This window comes from Megascapheus bottae, chromosome 1, assembly GCF_031878675.1.
Source record: "Megascapheus bottae isolate mThoBot1 chromosome 1, mThoBot2.hap1, whole genome shotgun sequence".
In the NCBI taxonomy this organism is placed as follows: domain Eukaryota; kingdom Metazoa; phylum Chordata; class Mammalia; order Rodentia; family Geomyidae; genus Megascapheus; species Megascapheus bottae.
Genome location: NC_143509.1, coordinates 9,176,533 through 9,197,059, shown reverse-complemented (window position 1 = coordinate 9,197,059; position 20,527 = coordinate 9,176,533). Strand labels below are relative to the sequence as shown.

General features: G+C 40.0%; 1 non-coding gene across 1 annotated transcript; it reads right to left on the bottom strand.

Annotated features, from left to right (window-relative positions):
- Window positions 1–1,334: 1,334 nt before the first annotated feature.
- Window positions 1,335–1,437, bottom strand: LOC150068316 (U6 spliceosomal RNA). Its single transcript, XR_016538672.1, has one exon. It is a non-coding gene; the product is annotated as a U6 spliceosomal RNA (small nuclear RNA).
- Between the last annotated feature and the right edge of the window lie 19,090 nt (window positions 1,438–20,527).

The window sequence follows — 20,527 nt, the reverse complement described above, 5'->3', positions numbered from 1 at the left end:
ATTTTACTATGGTTAAAAGATGTACCAGAGGATTCAACTTGTCATATTTATTTATGAACTCTATGATAAAAGTGATTCATTCCACAGTTCTTATAGACTCTCTCATGCCCTACCCATCCCCTCACTTTGTCTGGATCCCTTTCCACATATGTACATGAACAAATGCAGTCATGATATTCTTTTGAACTCAGGGTCTGGGTGCTGTCCCTGGTGCTAGTTTTGAACCATGACCTCAGATCTCAGCCTCCTGAGTAGCTAGGATGACAGGCATAAGTCAGCATCATACAGCTTTATTTCCCTTTAGTGTTTCCTGATGTTTTTAACCCTTCTGAGCACATATTATTTTGTTTATTCCAATTTCAATAAATAATGAAAATCCCAACTATGTGTCAAATATACCTGTAGCACCACTATACATTACAACAAAAAATAAAAAGATAAATTTTTAAAAAGTGAACACATACAGATCATTTTTGCTTTGGTAGCACTGGTGTTTGAACTCAGGGCTTTCTGATTTCTTGGCAAATGATATATAACGTGCTTTCTTTGTTTTTAGTAATTTACCGATGGGATCTAGGACTTTTTAGGGTTTTTTTTAAGAATTTATTAATGTTGATTTTTTACAGCATATTTTAAACAACAAGTTTAACAAGCAAGTGTTCAAGGAGGAAATCTCTCTTTACAATCACTGGGACTTAGTATGTAGACCTTAATCAAAATTAGGCAAAGGTTTTGTATGTCATAGAAACATATTAATTTAAGAAATAAGACATTATGTCTATAGAGTCATAGATTTTTATGTCTATATAGTTATGTTTATATTTCCATTACCATGTCCATAGCATTGGGTATGCAAATATTGTGTCCTTGCTCTTGTACTCTTTGGACTAAATAGCCACATATTAGGGATACCATGTGCCTTTTGTTCCTTAGGTCTTGACTTGTCTCATTCAACATGATTCGCTCTAGGTTCATCCATATCCCTGCGAATGCCATTGTTTTATCTTGTCTGTTGTCGTTGTAGAATTCCATTGTGTATGTATACCACATTTTCCATATCCAATAACCTGCAGTAGGGCATCTGCATTGTTTCCATCACCTTGCTATTGCGAATAGTGCAGAGATGAACATAGCTGAGCAGGTGTCCTTGTAATATCTTGGGTCATGATGTTTATGATAGATGCCCAGAAGTGGTATGGCAGGATCGTAGGGAAGGTCTATTTTCAGTTCTTTAAGAAACCTCCATACTGCTTTCCAGAGTGGCTGAACTAGTCTGCATTCCCACCAGCAGTGTAGTAGGGTTCCTTTTTCGCCACAACCCCACCAGCAACTGTAAAAATATGGAGAGCTTCACAAATTTGCGTGTCATCCTTGCGCAGGGGCCCTGCTAATCTTCTCTGTATAGTTCCAATTTTAGTATATGTGGTGCCGAAGCAAGTATGATCTAGGACTTTTTAATGCTCAGGTCTGCCCGGATGCTTATATCTCAGGGATGAGCCTCTAACTGCTGGCTCATAAAAGTAAAGTGGATGATTTTTGTTCTTTCCTTCCTTCTTTGCATCTTGGTTTGTACCATTCCTGGGTTTTGAACTCAGTATGTGGACACTTGCCCTGATTTTTTTCCTCCGGGCTATTTTTCTACTTCTTGAGCCATAGATTGACTTTTTGCTCTCTGTGTGTGTTGTAATTGAATTTAAAACTCATAGGTCATGATGGGAAGGAAGAACTGGGACAGTGGGAAATTAGGAATTACATTATCCAGAATGAAATGCACTCTTTGCCTGACTTATGTAATGGTAGCCCATTTATATAACACCTTTAAAGTAACAGAAGTCATCAGGGGAAAAATTAAGGCACTAGTTTATAATTTTTAAATTAACTCAAGGTAAAGGGCAGGATGGGATAGCTGGCTACAAAATAACATGTTCTGCCTTCAAAGTCTGTCCAATAGTATTGAGGTAAAATGTACATATTACAAAATTTGCCACTCAATCCTTGCAATGTTGGGACTAACATCTGTAAACATTCATCATTCTTTACAAACTAACAATTTAAACATTACAAAGATATATTCCTCCTTAAGGAATCCATCCTGACATAGCCAGAATGGTTTTCCACTGCTAATGGATTGTACTAATTAAACTAGAAGCATACAGTGTTCAGACAGGTAGAATTTATAGGACTATATGCTGAAGATTCTTGCTTCTGTCAAAACCACATAACAAATGAACTTCCTACCTGCTGGTGTCAGCTCCTGGTTTATACAACCTCCTCAGGTCACTTTTGAGGTCCCTGTTCCTCAGGCTGTAGATGAAAGGGTTCAGGAGAGGAGTGACCACTGTGTACATTGCTGAGAACACAGCGCTGCCCTTGGGAGAATGTGACACAGCTGACTCAAAGTAGACACGAAATGCTGTCCCAAAGAATAAGCAGACCACGGACAGGTGAGAACCACGTGTGGAGAAGGCTTTGTACTTCCGGCTTGAAGACAACATTCTCAGTACAGAAGAAATAATCTTGTAGTAAGAGAAAAGGATCCCTAAGACAGGAAGGAAATGGTATATGGTACCAATAAGGTATTTAAATAAATTACTTGTGAATGTCTGCTCACAGGAAAGATCCAGCACTTGAGAAGGGTCACAGAAGAAACTTGGGATTTCCAATTGCTTGAAATCGGTCATCTGTAACACCATTCACACATGCAGTTGTCCTTCCAAGGTGCTGGCGACAAATGACAGCAGATGCAAGGAGACACAAAGAAGACAGTTCATGATGAGTGGGTAATTCAGGGGGTGACAGATGGCCACAAAACGGTCATAGGCCATGGCACTAAGAAGCAAAACATCCATAAAACAAAAAATGAGAAAAATACATATCTGTGTGAGGCACCCCACATAGGAGATGGCTCTGCTGTGAGTCTGGATGTCCACCAGCATCTTGGGGACTGTGGTGGAGGTGAAGCCAATGTCAGCTACGGACAGGTTGGAGAGGCAGAAGTACATGGGGGTGTGGAGGAGAGGGTCAGAGGTGACAGCCAGGATGATGAGCAGATTTCCGACCACAGTGATCAGGTACATGGACAGGAAGAGCCCAAAGAGCATGAGTTGTATCTCAGGGTCATCTGAGAGTCCCAGGAGGTAAAATTCTGAGATGTGTGTTAGATTACACATCTCTGCATTAGTTGGAGATCTTCGATATAAAGAAAGAGCAATACTTAATGAAGAAATCAGAATTCAACAATCATTCTGAACTCAAATATGCACAGTTCATAACAACATTCTGTCCGATACTTTTCAGTTATCACAAACCCAATCATCCTAGATTTTTTTCTTTCTCATTGATTCCCTTTCCGGTATTCATTTTAAATACTCAACTGTGTCAGGACATTATAGGCAGTGTTTTCTTATCACAGGAAATACAGCTTATTCTTTATTACAGTCTACTTCACAGGTATGATTTTTTTAATCTGTAAAATTCATTTTCATCCAATCTGTAAGAAGCATGCCTACATGCTTCATATTATGATACGGAAATAGAGAATAGGGCCATGGTGAAAAATTCGAATTGTCCTACTCATGAAAACTCTGTAAAATATACAGAGCTACATGATCCTTAGCAAATTCACATCAAGAGTTCAGGACTAGAAAATCCTCTACCATGTCTGCAATACCCCAGGAGATTTTTTCATCCTTGCTTTTTTTTCTAAGTTTCATCTTTGTTTCCCTCCATCCCCCCCTTTTCTCTCTGTCTTTCTCTGTCTCTGTCTTTCTCTGTCTCTGTCTGTCTTTCTCTGTCTTTGTCTCTGTCTCTGTCTCTGTCTCTGTCTCTCGGTCTCTCTGCCTCTCTGTGTCTCTCTCTGTGTCTCTGTGTCTCTGTGTGTGCATGTGTCTCTCTCTCTTTCTCTCTCTCTCTCTTTCTCTCTCTCTCCTCTCTCTCTCTTTCTCTCTCTGACTCTCTCTGTATCTCTCTGTCTCTCTGTCTCTCTGTCTCTCTCTCTCTCTTTCTCTGACTTTGTGTCCATCTGTGTCCTAGGATTCTGACTCCGAGCTTGGGTACTGACCTGGAGGCTTTCCTGCCCAAAGGAAAGCTCAAACACTTGAGTAAGGAACTCCATTTTTGGCTTCCTGGTAGCTAATTGGAGATGAGAGCTCACAGGTTTTGCTGCCCAGGCTGGCTCTGAACCTCTATCCACAAAACTCAGCCTGTTGAGTAGCTAGGATTCCAGGTGTGAGGCACCAGGCCTTGGACTATAGCATAATTTTTAAAAAGAACAACACGAACTCTTCAGTCTCCTACATATAAATAAATCAAGATCTCCAATATGACATCTACTTCTTCCTGAAGTAATTTCAGGAATTGAGGAATTTTCTGACAGTGGAGCAAGGGATTCCTGTAATGTAGGCAATGTTGGTTGACGTTTTGTTACTGGGTTTCTTCCTTTTCAATCATCTATCTGATTATTGCACTTCCTATACTGGTTGCTAGCTGTGACCCCGGTGGCTGTTTTGTGATCAGTCAATAATCCCCTAGAGAAGAAATTAGTGTTCTCTTTCTGGAAGTCAGAGAGAAATGAGACAGATGTTCAGATTCTCACTGGGGGACTAACAAAGCCCATCACACCACTTTCCAGTATTTAATATTCGGTGACAATAGACAAATAGAAAGTTAGATTCACACTGTTTTTTTATTTAACCATCTACCACCACTTCCATATGAATTGAGTGTTCAGTCATATTCTATTAGATAACTAGACAGACTGCAGTAAACAATAAGAGATTTTAAGTAAGAATCCTGTGACCTTCTATAGAACAGATTAATAATTTTTACATTCTTCCCTACTGCTATTCCTGAGGCTCCTCTAACAGGATACCAAATTACTGGCTTGTCTTCATTATATTCAAGCAGTCCTTGCAGCTGTTAGCTCTTCAGTTAGGAAACAAGGCATTTGACAAGAAGGAAAACTCTAAATCACCAGGAATCTTGCAGAAAGCATGCTTGTATGAATTGTATGGTACACTCACTCCACACTTGGTTGTGCTGCTTCTCTGTTGTGTCATGTCCATGAAGTACAGATGAAAAGATTGTTCCATGCCTGCAGTGTATGAAAACCTCAGGCTCAATCCTCACAGTGGACCATGAGTAGGGCAACACAGGAGAATTTCCAACTGGGGCTAATATTGCATTGGAAATATTTAGGGAGATGTCAGGGGACTGGCTGGTAATAGGCACTTCTATGATTGTGGATGCACAATTCACAGAGCTCACAATTTGCAAACTGATGCCAAACAAATCATCTCTAGGCAACCCATAACATGGAGGGGGGTGAGGGAGAACAAATGCCTTAAAGTATAGATTTGAAGCATATCCTTTGGTAAATGAAACTGGTCTGTCTATGCAAAGATGACAAGATGAAAAGTATGGGTAATTATAGACTATACAGGAAGGGTATTCTGCATTGCAAACTCTTCGGACAGTTCCTAGACAGTTCATAAAGGAAATATCTAGAATGTCAGTGTCTTGAATAGGGGACTAGCAGGAAGTAATAAATCACATGGAATCATTGAACCGACAGTGAGAGAATTTTGTCACCATACTCAATGTGCATGTATAAAAGGAAGTGTGGATATTAATGTGGCAGGTGGGGGAGGGGAGAGGGAGTATTTTGGAAGGTATGATTGGGTTTAAGATGAGTTGTACATGTACATGAATGTCTTAAATGGAAAGTTCTGTCTACAAACAAGTGAAGAATTAATATCTCCACAACGAGGCTGCACTGCTGGCTCACATCTGTCATCCTAGCTACTCAGGGTGCTGTGATTGAAAGATCAGGATTTTTTTTTAATCAAAGATTTTACTAATATTGATTTTAAGATCATATTTGAAATAACAAGTTTAACAAACAAATGTTCAAGAAGGGAATCTCTATATACAATCACTGGGACTTAGTTTTTAGAATTTAATCAAAATTAGGCTAAGAGTTTGTATGTCACTGAAACATATTAATTTATGAAATAAAACATTATGTCTATAAAGTCATAGGTTTTTATGTCTATATAGTTATGTTTATAATTCCATTACCATATCCATAGCATTGGGTATGCAAATATTGTGTCCTCGTTCTTCTACTCTTTGGATCTAATAGCCACACATTAAGAACACCATGCGCCTTTTATTCTTTTGGTCTTCACTTGTCTCACTCAACATGATTCTCTCTAGATTCATCCACTTCCCTGTGAATGCCATTATTTTATACTGTCTCTTGGCTATGTAGAATTCCATTGTACACATACATATATATATATGTGTATATATATATATCACATTTTCTGTATCCATTCATCTGCAGTAGGGCATCTACCTAGGAATTAACTAAGAATATAAAGGACCTTTGTGATGAAAACTTTAAAGCCCTGAAAAAGGAAATAAATGCAAAACTGAGGAAATGGAAAAACCTCCCATGCTCATGGATTGGAAGAATCAACATCGTGAAAATGACAATAATTTTAGATAGTCCCATTTATCGTGTCTCCCTCCAATCTGTTGAGACCCTGGGATTCTGTTCAGGGATCTTTTTCCTTTGCCTATGAGTTCCAGTGTCTCTACTACTTTATCATGTAGCAGTTTCAGTTTCCAGTCTGACGTTGAGGTCTCTAATCCACTTTCAGTTAATGCTTGTGCATGGCGAAAGGTTAGGGTGAATTTTTGGTTTTCTGCAAGTGGCTGCACAGTTTTCCCAACACCAATAATTGAATAGACTGTGTTTGTTCCACTGTATATCTTTGGCTCCTTTGTCAAATACAAATTGACTATAGATATGTGGTTCTATTTCTGGGTCTTCTATTCTGTTCACTGATCTTCTCGTCTGTTTTTGTGCCAATATCAAGCGGTTTTTGTTATTATGGATCTATAGTAGAGTTTAAGTCTGGTTGTAATACCACCTAGAATTGTTTTGGCTATTCTAGGTCATTTCTTGTTCCATATGTATCCTTGGATTATATCTTCTATTTCAGTAAAGAATGTTTTTGGGATTTTGATGGGGATTGCATTGAATTTTATATCAATTTAGGCAGTATAGCCATTTTCATTATGTTGGTTCTCCCTATCCATGATCATGGGAGGTCTTTCCCTTTCCTAGTGTCTTCTGTAATTTCTTTCGTTATGCTTTTATAGTTACAAGATCAGGCTTGTAAGCCAGCATGGGCAGGAAAGTCTGTGAGACTCTGATCTCCAATAAACAACTCAGCAATGGCTGGAAATGGCACTGTGGCTCAAGGTGTAGAGCACTGGACTTGAGCCAAAAAGCTCATGGGCAGTGTCTAATCCCTGAGTTCAACCACAAGGACCAGCACAAAAAAGGTTAAAAACAGAATGTAACTTATATTTAACTCTCATCAATAACTAGTGTGAAATGCAAAATTTTATTTAGAATTGTCAGTTAAATGCACGTGGTAGTATGCTATAGCAGATTCCATAACTGACATCAGGACACACCCATATCTCTAAACCCTACACATCCCCTGATTATCCTACTTTCATTTTCACATATAATGGAATATTGAATATGCTTACTGAATATCATGAGTGTTTTCTCCCTTACCATTCCATCTTCACCCTTCTACACACTTCCTCTTGGCTTGATCCCCATCCCCAACATTTCAAGTACAAGCTACTTCATATTTTTTAGGTTACCTAATAAGTTCATGGCTCAAAGAATCACACCATTGGAATCATCCCCTGTATAGTCCATTGTTTGTCAATACATTTGTTCATAGTCACCTGAAATCCAGAAGGTCTTTATATGTATATTTGTAAAATGGTACTCTATTCCACATTCCTCATTTCAGTCAACTTCTAGGTACTCATGTTAGACATTCAACTGTATCAGAATAGAAGGGGCTGTGCATGTGGCTTACGGGTAGAATGCTTGCCTAGCAAGTAGGAAGCACTAGGTTGACCGACTCTGTACCACATACACAGAAGACTCTGTAAGTGATCCTGTGGCTTCAAGTGGTAGAGTGCTAGCTTTGAGAACAGAGAGGCTCAGGATAGAGCCCAGACCCTGAGTTCAATCCCCAGGACTATCACAAATAAACAAAGAATCATGAAAGAAAAAGAAAGAGAGACAGAAAGAAATAGAAAAAGAAAGAAAGAAAGAAAGAAAGAAAGAAAGAAAGAAAGAAAGAAAAAAAAGAAAGAAAAGGAACATTATATGGAATGTTTTTGGATCAAAGAACAATAGAGGCTCCTCTTCCAAAATCACTGGAGAAAAATCCACAGAATTCATTCTGGTTGGTGAAACTCAATCTCATCCAATCTATAAAGAAACACCCATGTATACTTTCTTTATTAATAAAGAAATAGTGACATTTTCTGAAGATATGATCCTTGTAAACGTTCTGGAAAACATAGACAATTGGTTTCTCACCCTTAATTCATACAGATAATTCAGCAATAGAAAATACTATGCTGAGCCGTATATATCTAAGGAGATTTCATTTCTTCATCCTGGTTCTTCTTCCTGGTTTTCTAATTCCTATCTTGGTTCCTTCCTTTTCTTCCTTTTCTTCCTTTCTTCCTTCTTTCCTTTCTTTCTTTCTTTCTTTCTTTCTTTCTTTCTTTCTTTCTTTCTTTCTTTCTTTCTTTCTTTTTCTTTCTTTCTGTGATAGCTGAAGGACTTGTATTCAGATTCTGGGAACTTCACTGAGATTTTTCTTCTCTTTCTACCCCTTGAATCACATCTCTACTTTTGGCTCTTTGATGGTTAATTGGAGATAAGTTTCTCATGGCCTTTGTTGCCTCTGTTGGCTTCGAACTGGGATCCTAAGATCTCAGTGCCTTGAATAGCTAGGAACACAGGTGTGAACCATAGGTACCCAAAATAAACTATACTTTAAGAAAACAATCACTCATTATATGGCTTTTTTTCCTATGTCCTGGAGTTCCTTTCAATTAGTGTCATAATATATGGCCTTATGTATCTAGGTTTTGCTGTAATGTAAATCTCTGCCAGGAGATCCCAAGGTTTCTACTGATTATTTCTCATCTCTTTTGCTATCCCTTGGTTATCTCATATTGTTACAGTATTTTACCTTATTATCTAATATATTGTATATATGCTTAGTTAGTTATTTGACATCAGATAGGGAACAGGGAAAACTGATGAGGGGTGGAAGTGTGGGGAGTGAAATGGGGACCCAGACATGAAAATGTGTATAAATGTTTGTGAAGTAATGTACCTTCTGTCTGGTGAATATAATGTAACCCTTCTTTTATTTACAATAAAAATAGATGAAAAAGTAAACAAAGCTTTTTTCCAGTTTACTCAACCTAAATGCCTCAAGTGAGAGAGCACTGTTCTTGAGAATAAGAGGCCCAGGGACAGTGCATAGGCCCCAAGTTAAGCTCCACAGCTGAACAAAAAACACAGCTTTCTCTCTTCAGAATGGATTATGCAGGGCTGAGAGCATGCTTAGGTGTTACACTGCTTGCCTAGCATGCACAAAGCTATGGGTTTGATTCTTTGATACCACATTGAGAGAAAAAGGAAGAAGTGGCTATGTCTCAAGTCGTAGAGCACTAGCCTTGAGAAAGCCCAAGGACAGTGCCCCAGCGCTCAGTTCAGGCTCCAGGATTGATAAAGAAGAAAAGAAAAGGAAAAAGAATCTCACAGAATGTATTTTGTATAGGTGGACATGGAGGATTTCCAGCTGCAGGATTATACGGTGTTGGAGATTTAATGAGATGCCATAGGACAGGCTGATGACAGGCTCTCCTACCATCATGGACCCTGATTGGCAGAACTCACAATTTGAAAAATTAATCCAAATCTTACAAATCCAAATAAAGTCACTAACATCGATGAGAGGTAAAAAAATGTTCCAAACAATAGATTTTATATTTCTTCTCTGGAAAACAAAGCTTCCAAGTTCTATGCCTAGATGACAGCAGCAAAAATATGGCTAATTAGGGCCAGGAATTTGCCCTGGTGATGGACTGTAAGCCTAGCATACATGAAAATCTGGATTTGATTCCTCAATAGAAAAAAAAGTTGGATGTGGTGCTGTGGCTCAAGTGGCCTTGAGCTCTAGCCTTGACAAAGCCCAAGGACAGTGTCCAGACCATGTGTGTAAGACTCAGGACTGGCAAAATGTGGCAAATTATAGCATATAGAGGAATGCAATTCCAAGGTGTAAGACTTTTGAGTCGTCCCCAGACAATTTAACAACAGAAATATTCTGAATATCACTGTCTTGAGTGGGGTTCCATTAGGAGGTATAAGAATGAATGGAAACAAGTAGCCATAGGAGAATGCAGTCATGATAATCCATGTTTATGTGTGTAAAAAATGAAATTTGGATCGCAATGTGCACATTGGTGAAAGGATAGGTGGAATAGAAGAATGATGGAAGAGATGAATCTGATGAGGATACTTTGTACAAGTGTATGGACTTGCTAATCTGAAATGTGTTTCTACAAGGAAGTTAAGAGAAAAAGTGTTAAAGAGAAAAAGTAGCTTAGTCAAATTATTAAATGGTATAGTCTTTAACTATCTATCATCAGTGACTTCTTTGAAATACAAACTATTGTAAAACTGTTTCAGTTAAGTATGTGTGGAGAGGCAAGCACACAAATGATATCAGCACACATTCTTCTCCCGATAATTAAAAAAATACATTTTACATTATTGATCTTACATCATATTATTTGTCTCAAACATATTCTCTAAATCAATAAACCTTCTGTAACATAAGATAGCGTATGTACTCACTTTCCTACCCAGTCACAAATACTAATCATTTAATGGTTTCTATGAAGAAAATCAGGTTTAGCTCTGTGCCTGTGGTTCACACAGAATAGCCAAAAGACTCAGGATCAGAGACTTCAGAATTTCAGTTTCAAAGCCATCTAGGGCTGGAAAATCCATCAGAATTTGAGTTCCAATTAAAGATACACACACACACACACACACACACGCACACACACACACTCAGAAGTGCAGTTACGCATCAAGTAGTAGAAGAATAGACCTGAGCAAAAAAGCTCAGGGACAGTGTCCAGACCCTGAGTTCAAGCACCAGCACTGCTTCAAACAAACTAACAAAAAAAATAAGGAAACCTCAAAAACAACACCCACCTTACTTTTAATAGTCCGGAACTAGAGGCTCATCCCTGAAATCTGGGCATCTGGCTGGTCCTGTTCATTAACAAGCACTAGATCCATGCTTGTGGGGTTGTTCAAGCCAATAATCCCAGCTACTCGAGTGACTTAGATCTGGGGATTAAGGTCCAAAACCAGCCTGGGCAAAAAAGGACTTGAGACTTTTATCTCAAAATTGCCTCTAGAAAATGTCAAGTGGGGCTTTGGTCAAAGATGGGCTTGGACTTGATCTAAAGAGCTCAGGGAACGCACTCACGCTGAGTTCATCGCCTTGAACCTCAAAAAAAAATCCCTGGAACCTATGTATAAAATAACTAAAAACAACGTGTTGGTTGTAAATCATTTTCCAAGAAATGAGAAAGCCCCAAGTTCAAACACCAGTGCTACCAAAACCAAAATAATCTGGTTTTCTCCAATTTTATTCAGGTAAAATAACAATGACAAGAAACGTCATATCTCAACCACTGTAAAGTTCAGTTGGAATGTCATCCCCAGGCATGTGTCATCTTTACAAACTAAAATTTTATGCATTTAAAACAGTTGAATCCCTACTCATGAATATCCTTGACATAACCAGGAATTTTCTCTAGTGCTCCTGTGTCATCAATTATACTGATGAAACCAGACAAATACAAAGAATGTGCAGAGACAGGTAGGGATTTACAGGAATTTGGGTTAAATTTTCTTCCAATGCAAAACCATATTACAGATGGATTTCCTACATCCTGACATCAGCTCCTGGTTTGAACAGGCTGATCAGGACACTTTTGAGGTCCCTGTTCCTCAGGCTGTAGATGAAGGGGTTCAGGAAAGGAGTGACCACAGTGTACATCACTGAGGACACAGCACTGCCCCTGAAAGAATGTGACACAGCTAAATCAACATAAACACCCAATGATGTCCCAAAGAATAAACACACCACTGACAGGGGAGAGCCACAGGTGGAGAAGGCTTTGTACTTCCCTCCTGATGATGGAATTCTCAGCACTGAAGAAATAATTTTATAGTAAGAGAGAAGAATTCCAAAGATTGTAGGAAATCCATAAATGATAGCAACAAAAGGTTTGAAGACATCGTTTGAGAGTGTGTCTCTACAGGAAAGATCCAGAATTTGAGAAGGGTCACAGAAGAAATTTGGTATTTCCAGTTCCTTGAAATCGGTCATCCTCAGTGCCATCCACACGTGCAGCTGTCCTTCCAAGAAGCTAACAACAAGGGACAGCAGAACCAAGGAGACACAGAGACGAGGGTTCATGAGGAGAGGGTAATTCAGAGGGTGACAGATGGCCACAAAGCGGTCATAGGCCATCACAGTAAGAAACATAACATACATAAAGCAAAAAAAAGATGTAGAAACACATCTGTGTGAGGCAGCCTGCATAGGAGATGGCTCTGCTGTGACTCTGCAGGTTCACTAGCATCTTGGGGACAGTGGAGGAGATGAAGCAGATGTTATCGAAGGAGAGGATGGAGAGGAAGAAGTACATGGGGGTGTGAAGTTGGGGGTCAGAGCTGACCGGCAGGATGATGAGCAGATTTCTGAGCACAGAGATCAGGTACATGGACACGAAGAGCCCAAAGAGCATGGATTGTAATTTTGGATCCTTTGAGATTCTCAGGAGAAGGAAATCTGTAACGTGGGTTAGACTTTGTGCTTCTTTGTCATCTGGACATCTGCTCAAAAAATGTCTTGATACAAAGGAAAACAATTGTTCAGGTATTTTCAGCTCTAAATATTTGAAACTCAAGTATTTACAAGTTTGAACCATGTACCACCTATGAAGTACACTATTTTATGGTTTGTGAACTGTGGCAATGATTTACTTCTAGAATTTTTTCACTCTGTGATGCCTATTCCTGTCTTTTGGGTACATGTCTGCCCAGTGACACACAGCTGTGTTGGAAAACCAAGAACTTAAAGGCTGGCTACAGAAAGATCACCTGACAGTACAGCCCACCCTTTTGCAGTGTGGAGGAGCAGGTTCTAGGGCAGCAGAAGGGATCTAAGAGTTTTACATGTTTATGATGCATGTCTCTGACTAGGGGCCTATTTTTGGGAGCCAGAGCCCTGCCCTAGGTTCTTCGAAGGCCATCCACTGACAGGGTGGGATAGTGGGATTTTATGTGTAGATTGAGATTCTGGGTTGTAATCTGGGCTGGAGGATTTCAGAAAGATTACCCTGGGGGAAGAGCCAGCAGTAGTTCAAGCCCCTAGAGCAATATTGAGTTAGGAGAACAAAGCACTTTCCCATCCATTAGTGCAGTGAATATTTTTATCCCACTGAAAAGAAAATCCAATCCCATGGACAGTCACTCCTTATTCATCTCTATTCTTTCATCAGGCAGGCAGGAATCTACTTCTGATTCCTCTGGACTTGCCTCTTCTGATATTATGGCATTTGTAGGAAAATGGGCAGGCCTGGAAATGTGATATTGGGTGAAATAAGACAGGCTCACAAAAGCAAAAGGTATTTGTCCTTCTCAAAACCATAGAAATTAAATCTCAATTTTCAGAATATATGAATACACATTGGGTCATGTGCATCAATGCACACACAAATTGAGTAAAGTGGGTCAGGAAAAGATTGTGATGGAACAACTCCTCTCTATAATTTAACCACACGAATAGGAGGAAGCTGAAACAGCCTGCTCCTTAAAAATGTACAGTGTTCCAGGGGCAGGTGGCTCACACTTCTATTCCTAATTATTACAGAGGCTGAGGTCTGAGATTCACAGATGGAAGCCAGTCCGTGGCAGGGAATTCTGAGAAACTCTTGTTTTCAATTAACTAGCAAAAAGCAGGAAGTTAGGAGGAGGCAAAATGAAAGGACCTCCAGGAACTTAGGTAAGTGGTTTGAACTATGTATATGCTGCTACATTTGGTGACCCACAAATGAGAATGAAAAGCAGTAGGTATAGAATTCTCCTTTACATATACTGTTACCCCTAACTTTCAAACCCTACCTGCAAATTCACTGACATACACTTTCCCGACTCCTTGTGTGTAAGGTTTTACAAGAGCATCCTCCCCACCTGTGAAGCCCAAACCATCCTACCTGTCTTCATGCTGCAGAGAAGACATTCCTTCACCACCCATCCCGCCCCACTCTATTGTTTAAGCTGCTTCCCTCTTCAGCTATGGCCCAGGTAGACAGATCTGAGCACCCCATATCTGGTGCTCAGCCGAAGTCCAGCCTCTGCCCTCAGGAGAGAGATGAAGACACAGAAGGAGCAGAGATGGTGGTGATGAGGAGACAGATATAGGACCAATGTCCTGGAGACAGGAAAGTGACGGTTCATCCTTGGCTTCTACATGGCCTTGAAGGATTAAGACCCAGAGGTCACAATTAACCAAACTGTGTGTATTAATAGGCCAAGTCTCTGGACATTTCCAACACAGGGATGGCAGAATCATGAAAACAATACATGACATGTGGCCAGTAGTGTGGCCTAGAGTAGTGTCCTCGCCTATTATGCACAGAGCCCTACATTCGATTCCCTTGAAACTCATAAACAGAAAAAAAAACCCAGAAGTTGTGCTGTGACTCAAGTGGAAGAATAGTGTCATTGAGAAAAATGTGTTCAAGGACAATGCCCTGGCCCTGAGCTCAAGCCACTGGACTGGCAATAAAAAAAGAATAGAATTTTAAGCAGTTGTGAACTGGTTTCTTCATTACCATATTAGTATTAATTTCTTGTACCTAGAGGTTACAGTTCTACATATCAGTTTGTGAGTACAATGTATTTTGGTTGTTGACACCCTTTCTGTCTCCCCAACTGTCGCAACTTCAACAATATGTTCAATATTCGATTTTTTTAAAAAGAGAAACATTTGAATTACATTAAAGTAATTGTCCAAGGAGTTTCCACTCAATAAAACAGTTGATGAACACAATGCATCTTGATCCTTATCAACACTTTCATTCTCCTTCATTCTACTCAAACTCCCCTTCCTTAAATTGTCTTCATTTTGAAGGGTATGTATAAAATCTTTAATAACATTTTCCCCCTTCTGTCTTCATTCTTCTATCATCTTCTGTCCTACCATCTAGATTTCCATTACCCCATTTTCTGATACTCAAACATAATGATGAATTCTTCATTTTGTAGAAATAAATAGGGAGTTTTCTTAAGACATATGTCACTGTCCTTCTACTATAATAGGAATATGTGCTCTCAAGTTTGACCTTAATATGGGGGAGAAGTCAAAGCTTTGTGTTGTATGATTTCTCGCAGTGAAATTGAAAGAAGTAGATGGGTCATTAAAAAGTTAGGAGCGAAGAGAGAGTGAAGGCATGAGTAGGGGAAGGTGACATTTTTGGAGAAGTGACATTGATGGAGATATATTATATTCAAAAATTGCTTTGGTAACTGTCAAATCCTTAGTACAACTACTTAAAATAATAATAATAATAATAATAATAATAATAGTAATAATAATCAGGAAAAAAACTTGTCAGTGGCATAAGATCGCGGCGGTTCAGTGTGAGTGTTTCTGTGCTCTCTCCAAGATACCCGTTCTAGAATCACAGGGGAAAGTTCATACCCAAAGAGCAACATTAAGTAAGCTTTAGCACCACAGCGATCTCAGGCAGAGTGGAAAAAGGCAGAAAACTGAAACAAGAAGGCAGTGGGGAGCGCCGCCAGCTGCTCAGAGCCAACACGGAGACAAAGCCTTTCTCCTTAACCTGAGCACACAGCTCTTCTTGGCAGCACAGACCAGTGCCAGATGGAGCCAGACTGAGCCTGCGCAAGCCCTGAGACATCACCCAGCCATGTCGCGGAACTGCGAGCTTCACGGAACCAGTGAGGAGCATAGAGAATAACTATATATTTTCTATAAACCTATGTTAGCCATTTGTATTTTTATACTTCTATTCATTTGTATGTTTATACTTGTATTTCCTTAACTTGCCTTTCTGCTTCTGTATATCTGCTTGCTAAAACCCTGAGAAATGCAACTGCTGTCCTTGTGGCTAATCTACAACCACCCATTTGTCCTTGGTTCCCAGACTGAGCTACACTGTAGTAAGGAGTATACACCTTCCAAGCCGGGAGCTAGAGATAGTAGCCATCTGGTACCTACAAGGTCGGACTTGCGAGGGCCAGCCAACTAGGGCAAATGTCAACCAATCACAAGTCCGTTACCATGGAGATCCCCCTCGACTCATATCTGGCAGAAAACCATCCTCTTAAAATGAGAGACAGCTAGACTGACCAATTATTGGCCACGACCCCTTTCCTGCTTTGTATTGCACCAATCATTTAATGGAATTATAGTATAAATTTCCCACATGGCGTATTTATTTGTTGCTATTACTTGCTGGGGCCTTCCCCCTACCCAAAAAATGTATAAAAGGGGCTGTAGTCTTGTGCTCGGGGGCTCTAGTCTGCACTCGACTATCAGTGCACAGAGACCTGTCCTCGAGCTCATCAATAAACGACTCATTGCAATTTGCTTTGACATTTGGTCTCTGGCTATCAGGGGGTGGGGGAGGCTTCAAGTTTCTGGGCACAATACCAGGAAACCCATCAATTTTTGAGTACCTCCATAGAAAGACACTGGGAAGGGATCCTCTTCTCCACCAGCCTAGAGCAGCGCCATCGTGACTGCTGGCAAAGACCCAGCCAAAACAACTGTAGTCTGAGAAGTAGTGCTGGCAGCGCCATCATTCAAAAGGGCAAATGTATTCCCAGAGGCAGCTTGGTTGGATGTGTGTTCCTGGCGCTATCGGAAGTCCTGGGCATGGCCGCTGTCCTGGTAAACAAAGCCCCTCATGAAGCCACTGTTTTGTTTTTTATTTCCTGCCCAATCAACAAACTGATCAGAAAAACCACAAAGCCAAATTGCAAGAGAAAAGATTTTTTGAAGGGTTTGGATCCCGAATTTAGTGGAGATACAAGTTTCCTATCCTGTGCCCCACAAAAAGACAAACTGAAGATTAACATTTTTTTTTTGTTTACCAGGGTGTGGCCACACCCAGGGGGAGGAACTTGCACTAGCATCGGGGGCTGGTGTCCGGCTAAGCTGCCTCTGGGAAAAATCTTTGCACTTTTGAATGATGGCACTGCTAGCACCACTTCTCAGTTTCCAGTTGTTTTGGTCGGGTCTTTACCACCAGTCAAGATGGTGCTGCTTTCAGCTTGTGGGGGATGGGATTCCTTCCCAATGCCGTTCCATGGAGGTATTCACAACTTGATGGGTTTTCTGGTTTTGTGAAGCTGACAGGTCCGCGACACGCTGGGTGACCACTCTGGCCTTGCGCAGGCTTGGTCTGGCTCTTTCTGGAGCTGGAAGGTCTGAGCTACCGAGAAGCGCTGTCTGCTCAGGTTCAGGAGAAAAGTTTTGTCTTCACAGTGGCTCCAAGCAGCTGGCTCTGCTCCATGCTGTCTTATTGTGCCAGTTTTGTGCCTTATTCTCTCTGACTTAGATCTCCGTGGTAATAAAGCTAACTTAGGATTGATCTTGCAGTATGAACTTTCCCCTGTGATGCCAGAACTGGTATCTTGGAGAGAGCACAGAAAGACTCAACACTGAACCGTCGCCATATTCTGCCAACGACAAGTTCTTTTATCCCTATTATTATTACCCTTAAGTAGTTGTACTAAGGATTTGAAAGTTACCAAAGCAGTTTTCGAATATAATATATCTTGGTCAAAGTAACTCCTCCCATATTATCACCTTCCCCTACTCACCCCTTCACTCACTCTTCATAATTTTGTGGGATATACGTTGCATGCGTGTCTGCATTCTCCCCATCTTCTTCTCCTCATCTATCCCTAGACACCACCCAAACCCTGTCACTACCCACTGCCTGATGTTAATTTCCCTGAACCTAGATTTTGCCTTTCTATCGAATTACACCATTTGAGATCTTCTTGAATCTTCCATATATCAGTGAATACATTTGTATACAAGATCATACCACCTGATGCATTTACTAAGGAGTTTGTGAGCTAAATGTACCTTCCACATACAAGGGAAAACATGGATCCTGTATCTCTTTGAGTCTAACTTACTTCCTTTAACATATTTTTTCCAGGATTTTCCAGTTCTTTCCCAGTGATAAAATACTATCCTCACCAATGGATGACTAGAATTTTACTATGTCTAGATATGACATTTCTTGGCTCCATTGACCCAATGAGGGTGCTCTGGGCTGATTCCATTCATGTCTGATAAACTACCAACAGCAGAATCCTCACATCCTTCATATAGTTTGTTTTTCTCTTTTCCATGGTGCTGTCCTCCCATATGGCTGATCAGTTTCTCACTGTAATGGGGTATCTGTGTCCCGAAAAATCATCACATCTGTAGGGCCTCTGTGCACTTGTTCCTTTATGTTTCTGCTTCGCAGGATCATTCCATGGGGAGCAAGTTCAATGCATTCCCCATACATGTGCTATAGTGAATCCTGGGACTCTTCTACATCATATGGGACCATCCTAATCCATTGAAGAAATGTCGCATGGGGACCCAGCTAGGCTGCGACTATAGCACTGCAGGGATGAAGGGCTTGAACTTTGAATGTTAGGTAGAATGGGAGAAACAAGCTCAGAGCTGGTGATTAGTTAGATTTTTGGTGTGTTTGTTCCAAGTCTCTGAGGACGTACTGTTGTTAACAGATGAAGAGGAGAAAGGAGAACTCAAACCTGCTTCTTAGTGAAGAAAGAATATTTACAGAAGGGAATTGTCCTCCTCCTTTAGGAAGAATGAGCTTCCATCATTTGTGAAGAAATAAATTTCGAGGACAAAATTCAAATGAAGTCAAGCCAGACCCAGAGATGCTAAGGATGCATATTTTCTCTCATATGTGGTAGTTACATCTAATTTGTAATTATACAATTATGTTCATGTGGGGTAATTTGCAAAGGTACCCAATTTATACCCTAAAGCACGCTATGTTCATGGAGAGAGTTTAAATTGTGTCATTCCTTAGAAAACTCACTCTCAGTCCACAAGAATGAATGCCAGGAACCTGGAAAGTTTTGAAGGCTTAGAGCAATGAAATTTATAAACCTAATGTGAGGAAAATAGAGAAATTGATGTCTAGAGATGAAGATTTCAAACACATTTCTTAGCTATGTTCTCAAGACAAGGGAAAACCAATGTATCAACTGAAATTTGATATATTTAGGATAGAGTTTAAATGGTGTAATTCATTAGAACTCCCAAAATACCGTCCAACAAAATGATTATCAGAAAATAGTGTACTGGATATAGTATGACAGTAAATGAAAGGGCCTCTAGGATGTAGAAACAAAAGCCATATAATGAGTGATTGTTGTCCTTAACGTACTATGTTATCTCTCATCTCTTGCTGTCCCTTGGTTATCTCATATTGTTACAGTATCTCACTTTGTTATCTGATATATTGAATATATTTGTATTTGGTCATTTGAAATTGTATAGGGAAGGGAGGAAAACAAGGTGAGAGTTGGGGGAAGGGGGAGGGAAATGGGCACCAAGACATAAGAAAGGGTATCAATGTGTGTGAATTAATGCACCTTCTATCTGGTGAATATAATGTAACCCTTCCATTAATTAAAATAAAAATATGAAGAAAAAAAGAAAATAACGTACTGGAAATGTAGAGGATAAGACATAGGATAGTATACTGAAGTGAGAAGAGGGGAAATGTTATTGAAAAATCCATACATACCCTACAAAATTAAGACAGTTGAAGGGAGGGGAGTTTGGGTAGAATGAAGTAGAATAAAACTGGTGATATGGATCAAGATACACTGTGTTCACCAACTGCTCTATTGAGTGTCAACTCCTTGGTACAAATACATTAATGTAATTAAAATATTTATTTAAAAATAGAATATTGAAGATATTATTGCGGTTGGGAGAGTTGGTGAAACAGAAAGGGTGTAAACAACCAAAATTCATTTTTCTCACAAACTGATATGTTGAACTGTAACATCTTAGTACAAGAAATTAATAATAGTCATGCTAATAAAGAAACCAGTGCACAACTACTAAAAATATTTTCTTTTTTTTTTGTCAGTCTGTGTGCTTGAACTCAGGGCCTGGGCATTGTCCTTGGACACATTTTGCTCAAGGCTGGTGCTCTGCCACTTGAGTTACAGCACCACTTCTGGATTTTTCTGTGTACATGACGCCAGGGAATCAAAGATAGAGCTCTGTGCATGCTACACGAGCATGCTACCCTAGGGCACACTCCCGGCCATGAGTCATGGAAATTTTTTATGATTCTGTCATGCCTGTGTTTGAAATGTCCAGACACTTGGCCTGCAAATACACACAGGTTGGTTAATTGTGACCTGTGGGTATTAATCCTCCAAGGCCATATAACAGTCAAGGATGAGCCTTCCCTCTCCTGTCTCCAGGACACTGGTCCT